Source organism: Heteronotia binoei, chromosome 4, assembly GCF_032191835.1.
Source record: "Heteronotia binoei isolate CCM8104 ecotype False Entrance Well chromosome 4, APGP_CSIRO_Hbin_v1, whole genome shotgun sequence".
Lineage (NCBI taxonomy): Eukaryota > Metazoa > Chordata > Lepidosauria > Squamata > Gekkonidae > Heteronotia > Heteronotia binoei.
This window is the reverse complement of record NC_083226.1, coordinates 87327685-87343487: the sequence shown is the minus strand read 5'-3', so window position 1 is coordinate 87343487 and position 15803 is coordinate 87327685. Positions and strand designations below refer to the sequence as shown.

The following is a 15803-nucleotide window of genomic DNA, read 5'->3' as shown; positions in this document are numbered from 1 at the left end:
TGTATTTTAATCCCAGCCTTCTTCTTGTGAACTCAGGGCAGTATACATAGTTCTCCTTTTCCCATTTTATCCTCCCAGCTTCCATTAAAATTAGGTTAGACTGAAACAGTGGCCTTCTTTGTATATTCAATTTTGGTGTTGCAACTGTAGGTAACAGGAACACACACTATATGTGATTTGCATGATACAGGCAGGTGTCATATTGTATGCATGAGCAATGTGCAGATTTCCATGTACCTACAGCTTTGATACATGTGAATGGTAACACAGATTTTTGAGGTAATTCATTTGCACAAACCAAAGCCAGGTATTTCTGGGAAACAGGTGTGTTGTCCCATTTACATAAAACGGCAACTATGTATCAGTTTGCATATAGCATACTCCTTATGCACAGTTGCAGTGCTGAAACTAAACATCTGAAAGGAGCTACTGTGACTGGCCTGCAGTCACCTAGTGAGCTCAGTGAGGAAAGAGCGATTTCAACTTGTATTTTCTAGGTCCAAATCTAGTTAGAATCTCTAACCACAGTGATTCTCATCTTCACATACTTTTAGTTCTTGCCTTGGACTTGTGAAACAAGACTTGTGTTATGTTGACCTATATTGTATGGTATAATGACTGGATGTACTGCTTGGTAATCTTTTATATATAATTCCCCTTTTGTCTTGGCAAATCTGAGCTCCCTCATTGGTTGGGACTGGGTGGGACTGTGGTGCATCAACTTTTGGCCCATCAAATCATCAATCAACTGCTCTTGCGTCACATTGGCTGATTCTGCTCTCCCCCACCCACTGATGGCCCCAGAACAAACGAGGATTGGCCCTCTGGAGAAACTTCTAGGCCAGGGATGTCAAATAAGTGGCCTGAGGGCCAAGTCAGGCCCACAGAGGGCTCCTATCAGGCCTGCAAGCAACTCACTGTCATCTCTTTCCTTCTCTCTCTTTCTTGTTTCTTTCTGCATAACAGCTTGCTTTGGCAAGCTTGCTCAATTGCACAGGAGCTACAGAGCAAAGCCTCTATTTTCTCCATTGGCTGGCCAACACATGAAGCAACTTATGTAGAAAAGCTCGCAATGCCCACCATTTCATGTTTCATGGGTCTTAGGCTCAAAGATTTCTGCAATGAATGTCAAATGAAAAGCAGGTTTGCAACTTACATACACCTGAACAACACCTGAACAGTTTATTCAAGATTGCTACAGCACAGAAATTGTCTCCAGATTTTGATGCAATAATTCAGAGCAAGAGGTGTCAGTTATCAGAAATTGTTAAACAAACAAAACATTGCAAGAGTGCTAATCTTTTAAGCATTTTTTTGGCTTAAAATATTTAATTGTGTTTGTCTGTGTCCTTGATAAAGTTTATATCTCTGCTATCTGGTATTACATTTTATGACACACATGGCCTAGCCCAACAAGGTCTCTTTTATGTCAGATCCGATCCTCATAACAAATGAGTTTGACACCCCTGAGCTATGCAGTGGCTGCTACAAGGCAACTAACCTTGCTTCTCCCAGTAAAAACCAACTAAGCTTGGATCTCTCAGTAGAAGCCGATGGGGGAGGTCCTATTTTGGTCTTTGAGGGAAAACTCATTGGTTGATTCCACTCCTCTCTCCCAACCGAGTGGCTGTTGCTAGCCAGCCAAGCTGATTCTGTCAGTCAAAGGCAACCAACTTTGGTTCTGGCAGTTGCTGCCTCTCCCTACTCTAACATCAGCTAAGCTGCCTGTTGCACTGCTTTGCAGAGGAGAGAAAGAAAGCCTTCCCTTGACTGGCTGAAGGACAGAGGAGGAGGGAAAGAGCCATAGAGAAAGCCTTCCCATGACTAGCTGAGGGAGGGAGGAGAGAAAGAAGAAGAAGATGATATTGGATTTATATCCCGCCCTCCACTCCGAAGAGTCTCAGAGCGGCTCACAATCTCCTTTACCTTCCTCTCCCACAACAGACACCCTGTGAGGTGGGTGGGGCTGGAGAGGGCTCTCACAGCAGCTGCCCTTTCAAGGACAACCTCTGCCAGAGCTATGGCTGACCCAAGGCCATGCTAGCCGGTGCAAGTGGAGTAGTGGGGAATCAAACGCAGTTCTCCCAGATAAGAGTCCGCACACTTAACCACTACACCAAGCTTTCTCTTGATTGGCTGAGGACTCCCTTGATTGGTTTGCCTGAGGACTCCTCCCTATCCTCCTTTGGGAAGGAAACACCTAGTGATGGGGGGAAATGGTGTCCTGTCACAGTAGGCCTGATACAGAGAGAGACAGGGAGGGAAAGTGAGAGAGTGAAGCCAACATTATCAGAGAGAGTGTGTTCTGAAAGGTATCACTAAAAGTGTAATGTACTGGGAGACGAGACGTGGTGAAGACTTCAGGCTTTATTCGCTAGTACATTACGGAACTGGGGAACACGCGGCCGGGTCCGCCAATATATACAAACACCCCGGAACAACCCCCCCGCTGGCCAGCCCAATCCTGGCCAGTTAAACTTCCCGCGCTTGACATTGATTGGCCGTGACTTTCCCCGCGCTGTGCCTGGTCGCCCGAGGACGCGCGGCGCGTGTGTAGAGTCCGATACTCTACACTCCTCCCCCCCTAGTTCAGACCACATAGTCCCGGAGGTATGCTGGTGCTCTCCGTTCCCGTGTCGATCTCCTCGGGGTCGCTCGTGGAGCTGGGTCTGGTTCTGGTGTGGGCGATGCTGCTCTTGGTTGTGGGACGCTGGGGTCTGCTTCTGGCTCCGGCTCTGATTCGGTGCCTCTGGGGGCATCATAAGTAGGTAGTTCCTGTATTGGCGGGGCCCCCTCCGGCGCTTCTGTTGCTAGCTGTTCCCTATTCCCTGCCTCCTCCATTTCTTCGGGTAGGGTGCGGCGGCGCAGCTGATCTATGTGCCGTCTTAGTACCTGGCCCCCCTCGGTGGTCACCTCGTATGACCTGGAACCTGTCACCCTAAGGACTCTCCCCGCGACCCAATCGGGGCCGCTTGCGAAGTTCTTCGCGTATACAGGGTCACCCGGAAAGAACCCCCGCACTGCCTCCCGGACCTCTGGGGACCCGCGGACCTCGGGGGCCCGGTCTGGGTGCAGCCTGTCTAGACGGGTTGTCAGTTTCCTCCCCATGAGCAGTTCCGCGGGGCTGGATCCCGTTATAGGGTTTGGGGTGATCCTGTTGTGGAACAGGAAGGCTGAGAGGCGGTGGTCCCAATCCCCATGTACAATTCTCCCCAGTGCTTCCTTGGTGGTCCGCACCATCCGCTCCGCCTGGCCGTTGGTTGCCGGATGGAATGGTGCGGACCTTATGTGTCGTATGAGGTACCTCTCCGTGAACTCCCGGAATTCCCGGGAGGTGAAGGCCGTTCCGTTATCCGTCACCAGGGTGTCTGGGATCCCGTGCGTGCATAGGACCTTCCTGAGTGCTCGGACGGCTGCCGCCGTGGAGGTTGAGGCTACCGGAATCACCTCTAACCATTTTGTGTAGGCATCCACAAGTATAAAAAAGATCTGGCCCTGATACGGGCCGGCAAAATCTAAGTGGAGGCGGGACCATGGCCGCCTGTTAGACTCCCATCTGTGGACCGGGGCTGACGGGGGATCGGGCCGGGATTCTTGGCAGGGTTGGCACCTCCTCACCCACCCCTCAATCTCCTCATCCATGCCCGGCCACCACACATAACTACGGGCCAGGGCTTTCATCCTCACGATGCCCGGGTGGGTCTCGTGGAGGTCTTCCAGTACCTGTTTGCGCAAGGGGGGGGGAACCACCACCCGGCTGCCCCAAAGCACGCACCCCTTGTGTGTCGATAGCTCGTCCTTCCTGGACGAGAACGGTCTGAACACTTCTTCCACTTTGCCTGCCGGCCACCCCCTCCCCACCCAGTCCCTGACCCGTGCCAGGATGCGGTCCCTCCCTGTCGCCCGGGCTACCTCTGCCGCGTGCAGTGGGCGCTCAGGGAGAGATTCAATGAGCATTACCCCGTGTGCGGGGGCGGGATCGGGTTCTGTTATGGGGAGCGGCAGGCGGCTGAGGGCATCGGCGTGTCCCATGGCTTTGCCCGGGCGGTGTACCAGTTCATACGTGTAGGAGTTCAGGAACTGGTTCCACCTCAGGACCCTCTGGGATAGGATTTGGGGGGTCTGACGGTCTGAAGCTAGGAGGCCCAGGAGCGGCTTGTGGTCAGTGGCGATGGTGAAACGCCTACCGTAGAGGTAGTCGTTGAACTTGTGCACCCCCGCCACGATCGCCAGGGCCTCCTTATCGATTTGAGCGTAGTTCCGCTCCGCTGGGGATAGGGTCCGTGAATAGTATGCTACTGGCACTTCCCTCCCGTCCGGGAGTTGGTGCCCCAAGACCGCTCCCACCCCGTAGGGGGAGGCGTCGCAAGCCAGGATCAGTGGCAGGGTTTCATCATAGTGGTGCAAAACCGCGTTCGAGACCAATAGGTCCTTGACTGCCTGGAACGCCGCGGCTTGGCGCTTCCCCCAGACCCACGGGGCTTGTTTATCAAGCAAACGGTGTAACGGTTCCGCCACGGCGGCCTTGTGGGGCAGGAACGAGTGATAAAAATTCAGCAAACCCAAAAAACTTTGTAGCTCCGCTTTGCTTTTGGGAGCGGGGGCCTGCACAATGGCCCTAGTCTTGTCCTTAGTCGGGTGAATTCCAGCCGCGTCCACGGCGAATCCCAGGAACTCCACCCGCGGAACCCCCAACAGACATTTTTCCTTCTTCACTTTCAACCCCGCCGCTTGGAACCTCCGGAGGACCTCTCGCAGGCGGCCTTTGAACTCTTCTTCGTTCGGGGCGGCGATTAAAACATCATCGAAGAAGGGTTGCACTCCGGGAATTCCTTTAAGGAGAGAGTCCATTATGCTTTGGAAAATTCCCGGAGCCACGCTCACCCCGAACTGCAATCGTTTAACTCTAAACGCCCCCCTGTGGGTCACGATCGTCTGCGCCTCTGCTGTCTTAGCGTCGACTGGCAGTTGCTGGTATGCCTGTGCTAAGTCCAGCTTGCCAAAAACCCGTGCCCCTGCGAGTGTCGATAGTACATGGCTGACTACGGGGACTGGATACGGGTTATCCTGGAGCGCTTTGTTGATCGTGCACTTGTAGTCAGCGCAGATCCTTACGTCCCCGTTCGGTTTCACTGGCGTTACAATGGGGGTCTCCCAAGCCGCATAAGTTACAGGCTCCAAGACGCCCTGGGCCGTGAGGCGATCCAGTTCTGCCTCAATTTTCGGCTTTAGGGCAAACGGGACGCGCCTCGCTTTGAGCCGTATGGGCCGGACCATGGGGTCAATCGGTAGGGTGATGGGCGGCCCCTTGTAGCTCCCCAGGGACCCATCGAAAACCTCGGGGAACTCCTGGCAGACCCCTTCGAAGTTGCTGGCCTGCATGTGCTCCACCCCTACCAGCTTGATCCCCAGTGGTTGGAACCAAGCTAACCCCAGAAGGGTGGTCAGTTGGCGCTTGACCACCAGTATGTCTAGGAGCCCCTTAAAGCTTCCCCTCTCCACATGCACCTGGGCCCACCCCACGACGTGAACCGGGTTTTTCTGGAAGTCCCTCAGTACGAAATCCGCTGGCCTCGTTTGGAGGCGGCGGCGGGGGCATAGTCTCGTAAGGGTCTCCTCTGAAATTATGGAGATCGAGGAACCCGAGTCTACTTCCATGACGCAGGGGGAGCCCTCGATCCGGACAGACATTTTGACCTTGTCCGGGGCTGCGAGGGGCAAGTTCAGTACCTGCAAGCTGGTGGATGCCGTCGTGTGGGTGTCCATGGAATCGTGATGCGCTGACGGTGGTCGACGGCTGCTCTTGGCCCGGCAAGCCCGGGCGATGTGGCCCATCTTCCCACAGCTTCTGCAGTCCAGGTTTCGGTACGGGCAGTCCCTCCTTTCGTGGGGGTCGCCGCAGCTGGCGCACTTGGAGCTGGGGTTGGTGGGGGCCCTCTCCGTCGCTCGTTGTCTCGCGGGGACCCGAGTTTCTGTCCTCTGTGGCCGTCGGAGCTGGAACGCTTCTTCCTCTGCTCGGTCCTCTGGTCCCATTTCTTCTTGGTGTACTGCCTCTCCCCGCGGCTGGCCATACGCCTTGGTGGCCCTCTCGAACGCCGTCGCCTCGTTGAAGGCTTGTTGTAGGGTGAGCTCCTCCTTTGCGAAGAGCTTCTGCTGCAGTCGCTCGTCTCGGAGGCCCCAGACGAAACGGTCCCTCAGGGCTTCGTCCCTCTTGTCGAAACTGCAGTTCCCGGCGATCTGCCGAAGGGCCGCCAGGTAGACCGCCGCTGTCTCCCCCGACTTCTGGTCCCTCTTGTGGAAGAGGAATCGGCGGGCGACGATGGACGGTTGGGGCGAAAAGTGGCCCGTGAGGAGTCTCACGACCTCCCCGTAGGTCCTTTCAGTCAGCTTCGCTGGAGCGGAGAGACCCCGTGCGATCTCGAAGGTTTCTTCTCCACAGACGCTCAGCAGGACGTCTCTCTTCCTGTCGTCATCTTCGATCAGGTTCGCACGCAGGTAGCATTCGACCCTTTCTGTGTAGGTCTCCCATCTCTCGGGGTGCTCCGGGTTGAACTCCGCAAGATGGCCCGTCGTTACACTTGGGTTCGCCATGGCGGCGGCGGGCTGTGCGATCCTGCGGTCTCCGCCTTCCTCGTCTCCGGCCAGGTCTGGTTCCCCTCGGGCGGCCGGACCTAGCTCGATCCCACCTTCGTCGCCAGTGTAATGTACTGGGAGACGAGACGTGGTGAAGACTTCAGGCTTTATTCGCTAGTACATTACGGAACTGGGGAACACGCGGCCGGGTCCGCCAATATATACAAACACCCCGGAACAACCCCCCCGCTGGCCAGCCCAATCCTGGCCAGTTAAACTTCCCGCGCTTGACATTGATTGGCCGTGACTTTCCCCGCGCTGTGCCTGGTCGCCCGAGGACGCGCGGCGCGTGTGTAGAGTCCGATACTCTACAAAAAGCCTCTGAGGGAGAACTCATTGGGGCCAGTCCTGACCAGGGCTGCCAGTTCCAGGTTGGTGGGAAATCCCTGGAGATTCTGTGGTGGAGTTTGAGGAGGGCATAGGAATTAAGACTTCAGAGTGAGATCTGCCAGACCCAGGTTCTTCCTGTGGAAGCTGACTGGATGATCTTAGACCAGTCACATACTTCTAGCCTCACCTACCTTGCAGGGTTGTGCTGAAGATCACAAAGGGGAGAGGATATTGTTGTAAGCTTCTTTGCCCGCCCCCCCCCCCCCCCGCTGTGGAGAAAGACTGCCCTTTGCCTATGTAGAAGGGGAGGCGATGGAAAGCTTAAGTCAGAGGTACAGATAAAGGAAAGGAGATAGGGTTGCCAACTTCAGTTTAGGAAATTTGTGGAGATTTAAAGAGTGGAGTCTGGAGAGGGTGGGGTTTGAGGAGAGGTGGGACCTCAGAGAGACATACACCCCCCCCTCAAAACCAGCCATTTCCTCCTGGAGAAACACTGTTGCCATACTGCAGGTGAGGGCTGGAGTTCACTCAGAATTACAACTACTGTCCAGATGGCAAAGATCAACTCCCATTGAGGTGTGAGTGTGTGTGTGGGGGGGGGTGAATACCTTCACTTGGGTGGGTAGGAAGACAGCAAGAGTGGGGGGCACTCACTCAGAGCCTCATTCTAGAGCCCATTGTATTTTTCTTCACAGTGGGCCTTATCCTTAGTAGTTAATAATTATCATATGGCATTGTGTGTAGTATAGCCAGGAGATCCTAAGATTGTCTGGCAGCCTGAAGTTCTTTTAGCTGTGACTGACCCAAGGTCACACAGCTGGTTTCATTTGGAGGAGTGCAGAACCAAACCAATTTTTCCAGATTGGAATCTGTCTCTTTAAACCACTACGCCATCCTGGCTGCTTGGTAACAATGACCTTTTAAGGATTTTGAATAGCTGTATACATGCTGCCATTTTAGTACTTGGCTTCATCTTCAGATGTATAAGTCCTCACTCTGTGTCAATGGATCCCACCTTTGATTTGAAGGTCTTACTTGTTGGCTGGGTCCTTTAGTCCCATTAGGTCCACCACCAAAATCTTAGTTATCATTGTTAAAGATTAATTCTTATGTTGTATGAAAGAAACAGGTCTGTTCTTTTGAAAGCTCCATTGCATGGAGGCAAAAACAACATGGCAGCATCCCAGATTAGCCCTGACCTGGATGGCCCTGGCAAGCCTGATCTCAACAGATTTTGGAAGCTAAGCAGAGTTGACCCTGGCAAGTATTTGGAAGGGAGACTTCCAGAGAATACCAGGGGTCAGGAGGTAGAGGCAGGCTATCAAGCCACTTCTCTTGAACATCCTCCATGCTCTAGTAGGAGTTGCCAGAGGTTGCCATGACTTCCAGGCATGGGAGCACACACAAAAAATGCAAAATAAATAAATAAACAAACCCCAGATAGGAGCAGTGCACAATGAGGGGTAGCATAGTTGTCTCATATTGTCCATCTATCACATGAACTTGTCAACTTGGTGTGGGAGATCAATGGAATAGTTCCCCAGTATTACACCTCATACCATACTACACAAAACCTTATTACGCAGGGTCTTTGAACTGGCACCCCACTTTTAATTAGTACAGAAAGGAAACTCCATGCCCTGAGAACCCCCAGAAATGTGGATCAGAAAGAAGCAGAACTTTGTCACATTTTGCCAAACCCTGGTGCCTGCTGGGGGAATAAAAACAATCCACTTAATGTTGCCTTCTATCCATAGGAGACACCTGCCATCATTGCAACCCACTGCCACTCAATTGAGGGGCAGGAGAAAAATGAAAGGCAAAAAGGGAGACAGTCACTATTGTCAGACTTGATGACACCACTTCCAGCACAACTGTAAGTAATATCATTGTGCTGGCTGATGCTCTAGCACTGGCCCCAAACTCTTGAGGCAAATTCTAGAGTGTTATCCCCAGTGCACTGATGCCACTTTCATGTTGCACCAGAACTGGCATCATTCCTGATCTCCCCCCCTCCCCCAAGTCCCTGCCTCCCCATCTCCTGCCAATTGCCAGGGTGTGTCTGGCAACCCTATCTATCTCACATGTGAAGAGATGTCTGTAAACTGTGTGTTTTGTTAACTAGAACAGTGTTTTCTTTATTTTTCCTTATACTGTGTAGTTCACCTTCATAGATTTCCATCAGTATTTTATTTGCATGTGCATTTTAAAAAACAAAACAAAACCCTTTTCAATAATTTGGTATTTTGACTGGAAAACACTTCTTCACAAGTCAGCCACTATTTAAGTCAACACTACCATACAGACTGAAAGAAGGGATCCTGACCTTTTCCCCACAGATACATATAGACACACCTGTAAGGTAAAAACTACACATTACATTTTGTTAAAATTCAGCTCCCTGCTTTCATGTCATTTTCCTGAACCAAAGTGGCTGAAGGGAATTATTTGTCCCATTTTTGAGCTGCACCTACCCAAACCTGATTTAGGGTTCTCAGTTCTGGGTTGGTAAATTCTGGGATATTTGGAGGGTGGAACCAGAGGAGACAGGATTTGGTGAGGTGAGGGACTTCAATGAGGCATAATGCCACAGAGGCCACCTTCAAGTTTCAAAACCTTTAATGGCCTAATAAAATAATGAATTAAAAATACAAACAGGATCTAAAATGAAAGAAGCAATTAAGACAATGTCACCAAGAAAGAATACTTAAAAACAGAATTGATCAGATGTTCATTGCCTTTTTCTGACTATATAATGACCTTATACAATACAATAACCAAATACTCAGCCACTAATGCAGTAAAACTGGCAAATTTATTTGCAAGTAAATATTGGGTAACTCTTTCCAGAGGGCCAGAAAAGTTAGAAATAACAGAAGTTGCTGGCGAATCTTACAGAACATAGGGCAACTGAGTAAAATATGGGTAATTTAATCTGGTTCCAATAGACAATATTTACATGATCTGTTCTCAAAAGGGACATTACAGTATCTGCCAGAAATAACAGCTGATGGGAAAATATTCAATCTAGCCACCTTCCAAAGTGACCATTTTCTTCAGGCGAACTGATACTTGTCACCTGGAAATCAGCTGTAATAGCAGGAGATCACCAGCTATCACCTGGAAGCTGGCAAGCCTAAGTCCTGACTTGTCACAAAACATAATATATAGTTCCAGCTCTTACAGGCTGACCAGGCTGTCTTAATAGCCAGTTTTAGTAAGTGGTGGCAAGTGATCTACCAAGAGGGCTGAGGCATGTACAGAATGCATAGACGGGATCAAAGAAACACAGGGATCTCTACAAAGTACAGAGCTCCATTGCAATAATTATTATAGCAACTGTTAAGATTATGTCTTCCATGAAGTTATTTGGGTCCTTTTACAATATGACATTGAACATGAAGAGATGGCAGAATCAGTCATGAAATAGACAATGCACAGGAAAGTATTACTAAGAGCTCAGACTCCCTTATCTTACTCCCTTATCTTATCTTATCTTATCTTATCTTATCTTATCTTATCTTATCTTATCTTATCTTATCTTCAAGAATACTTATATCTTGAGTATCCTTGAACCTACAAATGGAAAAGTCACCAGTCTAGCATAAAATTGTTTATTATCTAATGCAGACACATTTTTTAAGTACCATGAAAATTCAATGGTAGAGTTGAAATATATTTCTCTTTTACAAATAAGGAAGTGAATTGGAATTTGTCCTGTATCATTGTGAGGATAAATAATGCAACTTTCTTTGTAGGAAAGCAGCTAAACAACTTTTACTTTCCTCAAGCTCCAAACCAGTGATTTCCCAACAGCCCTGTTATTCTCAAGCTAATATGAAAGCAAGCTCTGGTTAGGGCTCAGCTACATGTCATGCTTCCAGAATTCTTTTTCAGACTTGCATGCACAAGAGCCCATTTTAGATCAGGACCATGATGGCACAAAGGAGAAGAGGTCCCAACTGAAAAGATCTCTAGGAAGAGCTCTGAACTGTGGTGACATCACACAATTTTCAAGCAAATTATCATCCCCGAATTAAAGCTGTTCTGCAAGAAAAAACATCCAGATTTTTCCCACAGTCTCCACTCCACAATTGTACCTAGAAATCCATCCACCAAACCACAATCTAATCTGACAAAATCAACAAGGTACAGTTGTTGTTTTACAGGCCATGCTAATCTTCTCTGTATTGTTTCAATTTTATTATATGTGCTGTCAAAGCCAGCACAACAAGATGCAGTTTTTAAAATAGGTAATTTTAAAATAGTTTTTAAAATAGTTGTTCCTTTAACAACTTCTAGTGAAACAATAGATGAAGTGTGTCTGTAAGAAGGGTCTAAATATTATGTCTCTTTTGGTGTAGAAGTGCTGGCTGTATCAGAACATCAATGGCATTATGTTGCTGTAGCTAGGGCCAAGCAAGTCCAGAAAAAATGCTTTATCAGGGTCAGAGGTGTCCTGGCCTAAGAGGCAAGCTCACCACCAGTGAGCTGATACCATGGCTAGAGTGCTGGCCTAGAACTGGGGAGACCTTGGTCTCACCTGTGAGCTAGCCACTTTCTCTCAAGCTTACCTACTTCACAGGGTTGTAAGGGTAAAATGGAAGCAGAGAGAAGTATGCACACTGCTCTTTCCTTGGAAGAACATCAGGATTAAAATGCAGTAAGTAGATACAATGTGACTTATTTTTCAAAAATAAAACCGATTTTTTTCTTCTTTCATCGTTTACGAGATTGTATAGGGTAGAATTTTGTGAGTGTGTACATAAGTGCATATGCACATGTATGTGTTATGGGCATGTAACGTGTTTTTCTGGAACAACATAAATTATGTTTGGGCTCTGGGTGCTCATGTGGATTTTCAGAACTTTCTATTGCTGATGAAATAGGCATGCTATATTAAACACTCCTAGATTTTGCTTCCTGAGCAGCATGAATTGTGCTAAATTTTTACAATTATTTTTAAAGACATAAAATGGATAAATTTCTTTCAAATACAGAGCAAAAGCTCAAAAACTTTATGTTCACACATTTATTGCCCAGCTCCTATATATAGTCCTGGAGAAAACTGTCATGCAAATATTCAGATTTCAATTATTTATGAGGACTTCAAAAAGAAATATAGGCAGAGTGTGGAAAAAATGATTAAGAGAGAACTGTTTTACCTCCTTCTGCTGAATATGAAATGATGGCACTCAAATGATTCTCAAAGATCATACAGAATGATGCATTTGAGCTATATCCCAAAAATGAGAATGATATGTTCAGAGAAATGAGCATTTTAACCAAAATGTGATCATATCTGCACTATGTATCTCAGTAGAAAACTGTCCATTGCTATGAGCTGGACAATAAATCTTGTAACAGCATTCTTCAAACACTGGGGAGGTAGAAATGTGAGCCTTCATTCTCTCAAAGAACAAATGCCCAATTTTAAAAGTAATTTAGTAAAGTGATGCTCCAAAGAGAACTCCAGGGCAGACTGGGACATTAAAACAGTCCTACAGCGGCTCAGGATGGTAGAGACACAAAGGGCTGGGGCTGCAGGCTATCCACTTGGCAAGGCAGCTGGTAGGCAGGCTGCTTGGTGACAGTCCTAACGGTCAGCCAGCCATGTTAGCAGCTGGGACAGTTCTTGAAGCATGGGAGCAAGAAATGGGCTTCTGGCACAGAAGCTGAATCAGAGGCCTCTGAGGGGATTAAAACCACTGCTACCAGGAGCCTCCTCACTTTGTTTCTTTCTGCTCTTCTTCCTGTTGTCTCAGCTCAGTGGTGTGATGACCATGTGCTTGGGATTGACTCTGCTCAGATTTTGTCAAAGGCTCAGTGTCCAAGTTTGGGTTACTTTGAAGTCTCTTTACTGGGGATGGAGCTGTTTGCACTGGACTTCACAGCAGGGCTCTACTGACCAAGGTTATAGATAGATACAAAGTTTTGTTTTGTTTTTTAGCAGGAATGCATAGGAACACAGTTCTGGTTGGCTTGGTGTCAGGGGTGTGTGGCCTAATATGCAAATAAGTTCCTGCTGGGCTTTTTCTACAAAAAAAAAGCCAGAGAGAGAGAGAGATCTAGTGCATTATTTCCACTGTGCACTTGATTACAATTTTCAGGCTTCATAGCCATCCTCTAAGGTGTTGTGGGTAATTGTTCACTTCTAAATGTGCCTCCTAAGCATGCAACTGGTCAAGGCAAAGGCAAAGCAAGAGCTTGTGTGGTACCCTTTGGGAGGGATGCTGTTAAAAACAAACACAATGTAGCTGCCCCTCCTGCTAAATCTACTAAAATGCAAGTTAAGGGTGCACTTCCTGCAAAATCTTCATCCACTGTTGGTCTAGTACACCAAAAGTACCACAGTTCCCTACTAGCACTGGCCACAACACCCCTTCAAGGCTTTCCCTTTCCAACATGGCTCTTTCAACAACTCCAGTCATGGATAACTCAGTCGTTCTTCTGGGAATTGGGCAAACAGCCTTTCTGATCTGTTCAACCAGATGGTGTACCCCTGTTGGGATCTGCACTTAGGCAAAGAGGTAGAATGCCTCAATCCTCTGCATAGTCCATGTCATCTACTGATTCCAGGGAAGACACATCACAGAGCTGGCCACCATGCAAGAGAATATGCACCAGGTGGCATAAGTCTCAAAGAACAAGGGAGCGGGAGGTGTCAAGCAGTGAGAAGGTCAGGTGAGTCATCCTCTGATGAGGACTCCGAGCATGTGTCAGGGAACTATTATATTAAGGGTGCACATATTCCTAGTTTACTGGTTTGGCCATGGAGACACAGGGGGGCGTGGAGACCTACAAAGTGCATTCTGGGGTTCTGAGCAGCTGGATGCTACCAGGGCTTCCACAGTATTTAGCAATTTCAATGCCCCCCCAACACAAATATTCATCTGCCTTGCAAAGTTTGCAAACACATACTTGACAGCTATTATGTCAATGTGTTTTCACCACTTAAGCCTGAGGTCTCATCCAGATAGTACTGACAGCCCCAAGGTTTCAGTGGAACTGAATCATAAATTGGATGTCAGCGGCCTCCAATTACCCACCAATTGTGGAAATTTCAAATCTGCTAGGATGTTCTCCCACATTGTTAGAAGAAAAGTTGCTAAGAAATGTACTGAAGGGCAGATGGCTAGCACCTTTTCCTCCCCCTGCCTAACCTTAGGGTCTCCCCCTTTTAAAAAAAAAATAAAAAGGTGAATTTCAATTCATACATTATCTTTCATACCCAAGAGGTGCATCAGTCAATGCCTTGCGGAGAGGGCGGGATATAAATGTAAAGTAATAAATAAATAAATAAATAAATAAATAGATGACATAATTCACCATGAGTTTGGTTCCATTAGGTATGAATCCTTTGCTTAGGCATTTTGCTTAGTTAAGACGTGTGGCCCAGGTGCCCTTAAGGCCAAGTGTGACATCCAGTCTGCCTTTTATCTCCTGAGCATCACCCAATGAATTTGTGCCTTTTGGTCTTTAGGCTTGATAACCTCTGATATGTTGACAAGACTATGCCCATGGGTTGCTCCATTTGAGGCCTTTGGCACCTTTTTGGAATACATAGTCAAGGGCCAGTCTGGTAGTCCCCATGTCACACATCATATATGGATGATTTTTTTTAATTCATTGGTCCTGTAGGGTCTGCTGAGAATACTTCTTGCCTGGCCACATTTCGAATGCTGGAGACAAAACTTGAAGTTCCTCTTGCCCAGGAAAAAAGCAAGGGTTCATCTACCCAGCTTGCATGTGGGCATATTCTAATCTGGGTATTTCCTATCTCCCAGATGATAAATTGTTGGCCCATAAGACCTTATTGCACCAATTGTAAAAATGCACCCTCAAAGAGATGCAGGCTGTCCAGTGTCACCTCAATTTTGCTTGCAAGGTGATCACCCCTGGATGGGTCCAATCCATGGCTGGCATTTCTGCCCATTATCACCATGGGCTTCAAAGTGGACCTGAGTGTTGATATAATTTTATAGTAAAGCCTTGGGATTTCAAGATCCTTGTAATTCCTTCATCACCAGGCAGGCTATTGTAGGCTGGAAGCAGGTGTTACCTCCTGCCCCCAACCACTGCAGACTTGTTAACTTGGAATTGCTCTGTGGCTTCATGCAGCAATTGTCACAGGTTTGTTGGTCTACCTTTGAGGTCACCTTATTCAAGGCAACTTTTACATTTGCTTTCTTAAGGGTCTTCCATAGCAGCAAGCTATGTGAGCCTTCATGCCACAGCAATTCCGGATGGGACTTTTCCCCCAATGATATCAGGTTACATGCTGGTGAGTTTCAAATATTGTTACATCAATTTAAAACTAACCAGTGCAGTAAAATTTTATTACATTCTGCTCCCTCCCAGTTCACTGTATGACTATTTTGTCATTAGGCCATCTTCAATGGGTACATTTCTCATTCATTCTGATGGCTCCTGCCTGTCCAGATTCAGAGTCACTAGCATTTTGTGCGTGTGTATTGTGGCCCTTAACCTCCCTCTCTGAGGTTGGCACCCACTCATTCTACATATGTGCTGCCACCATGGCCACTAAAATAGGGCTTTTGCTGATAAGATCTGGGCCATTGGAACAGGTGCTCTGCTGCATACCAATCATATATACATCTGCAGACTAAATAAATGTTTAATCTGTTCTAATCTTATTTTACACAGGTGGGTTTAAATAAATTTGGATAATCAGGCACAGTATTGTCTTCTCAGCCAGACGGTATGCTTCTGGATAGAGTGAATCACTTGGGCTTATCAAACAGCTGCATATCATACAGCTGCTAGAGTACAGAAGAATGTATTGGATTGGAGAGGAGTCAGTGGCAGCGGGGCTTCCC

The 15803-nt window shown here is 48.0% G+C and overlaps 1 pseudogene; it reads right to left on the bottom strand.

Moving 5' to 3' along the window:
- Nucleotides 1-11131: 11131 nt before the first annotated feature.
- On the bottom strand, nucleotides 11132-11192 carry LOC132570654 (U6 spliceosomal RNA; annotated as a pseudogene).
- Nucleotides 11193-15803: the final 4611 nt, after the last annotated feature.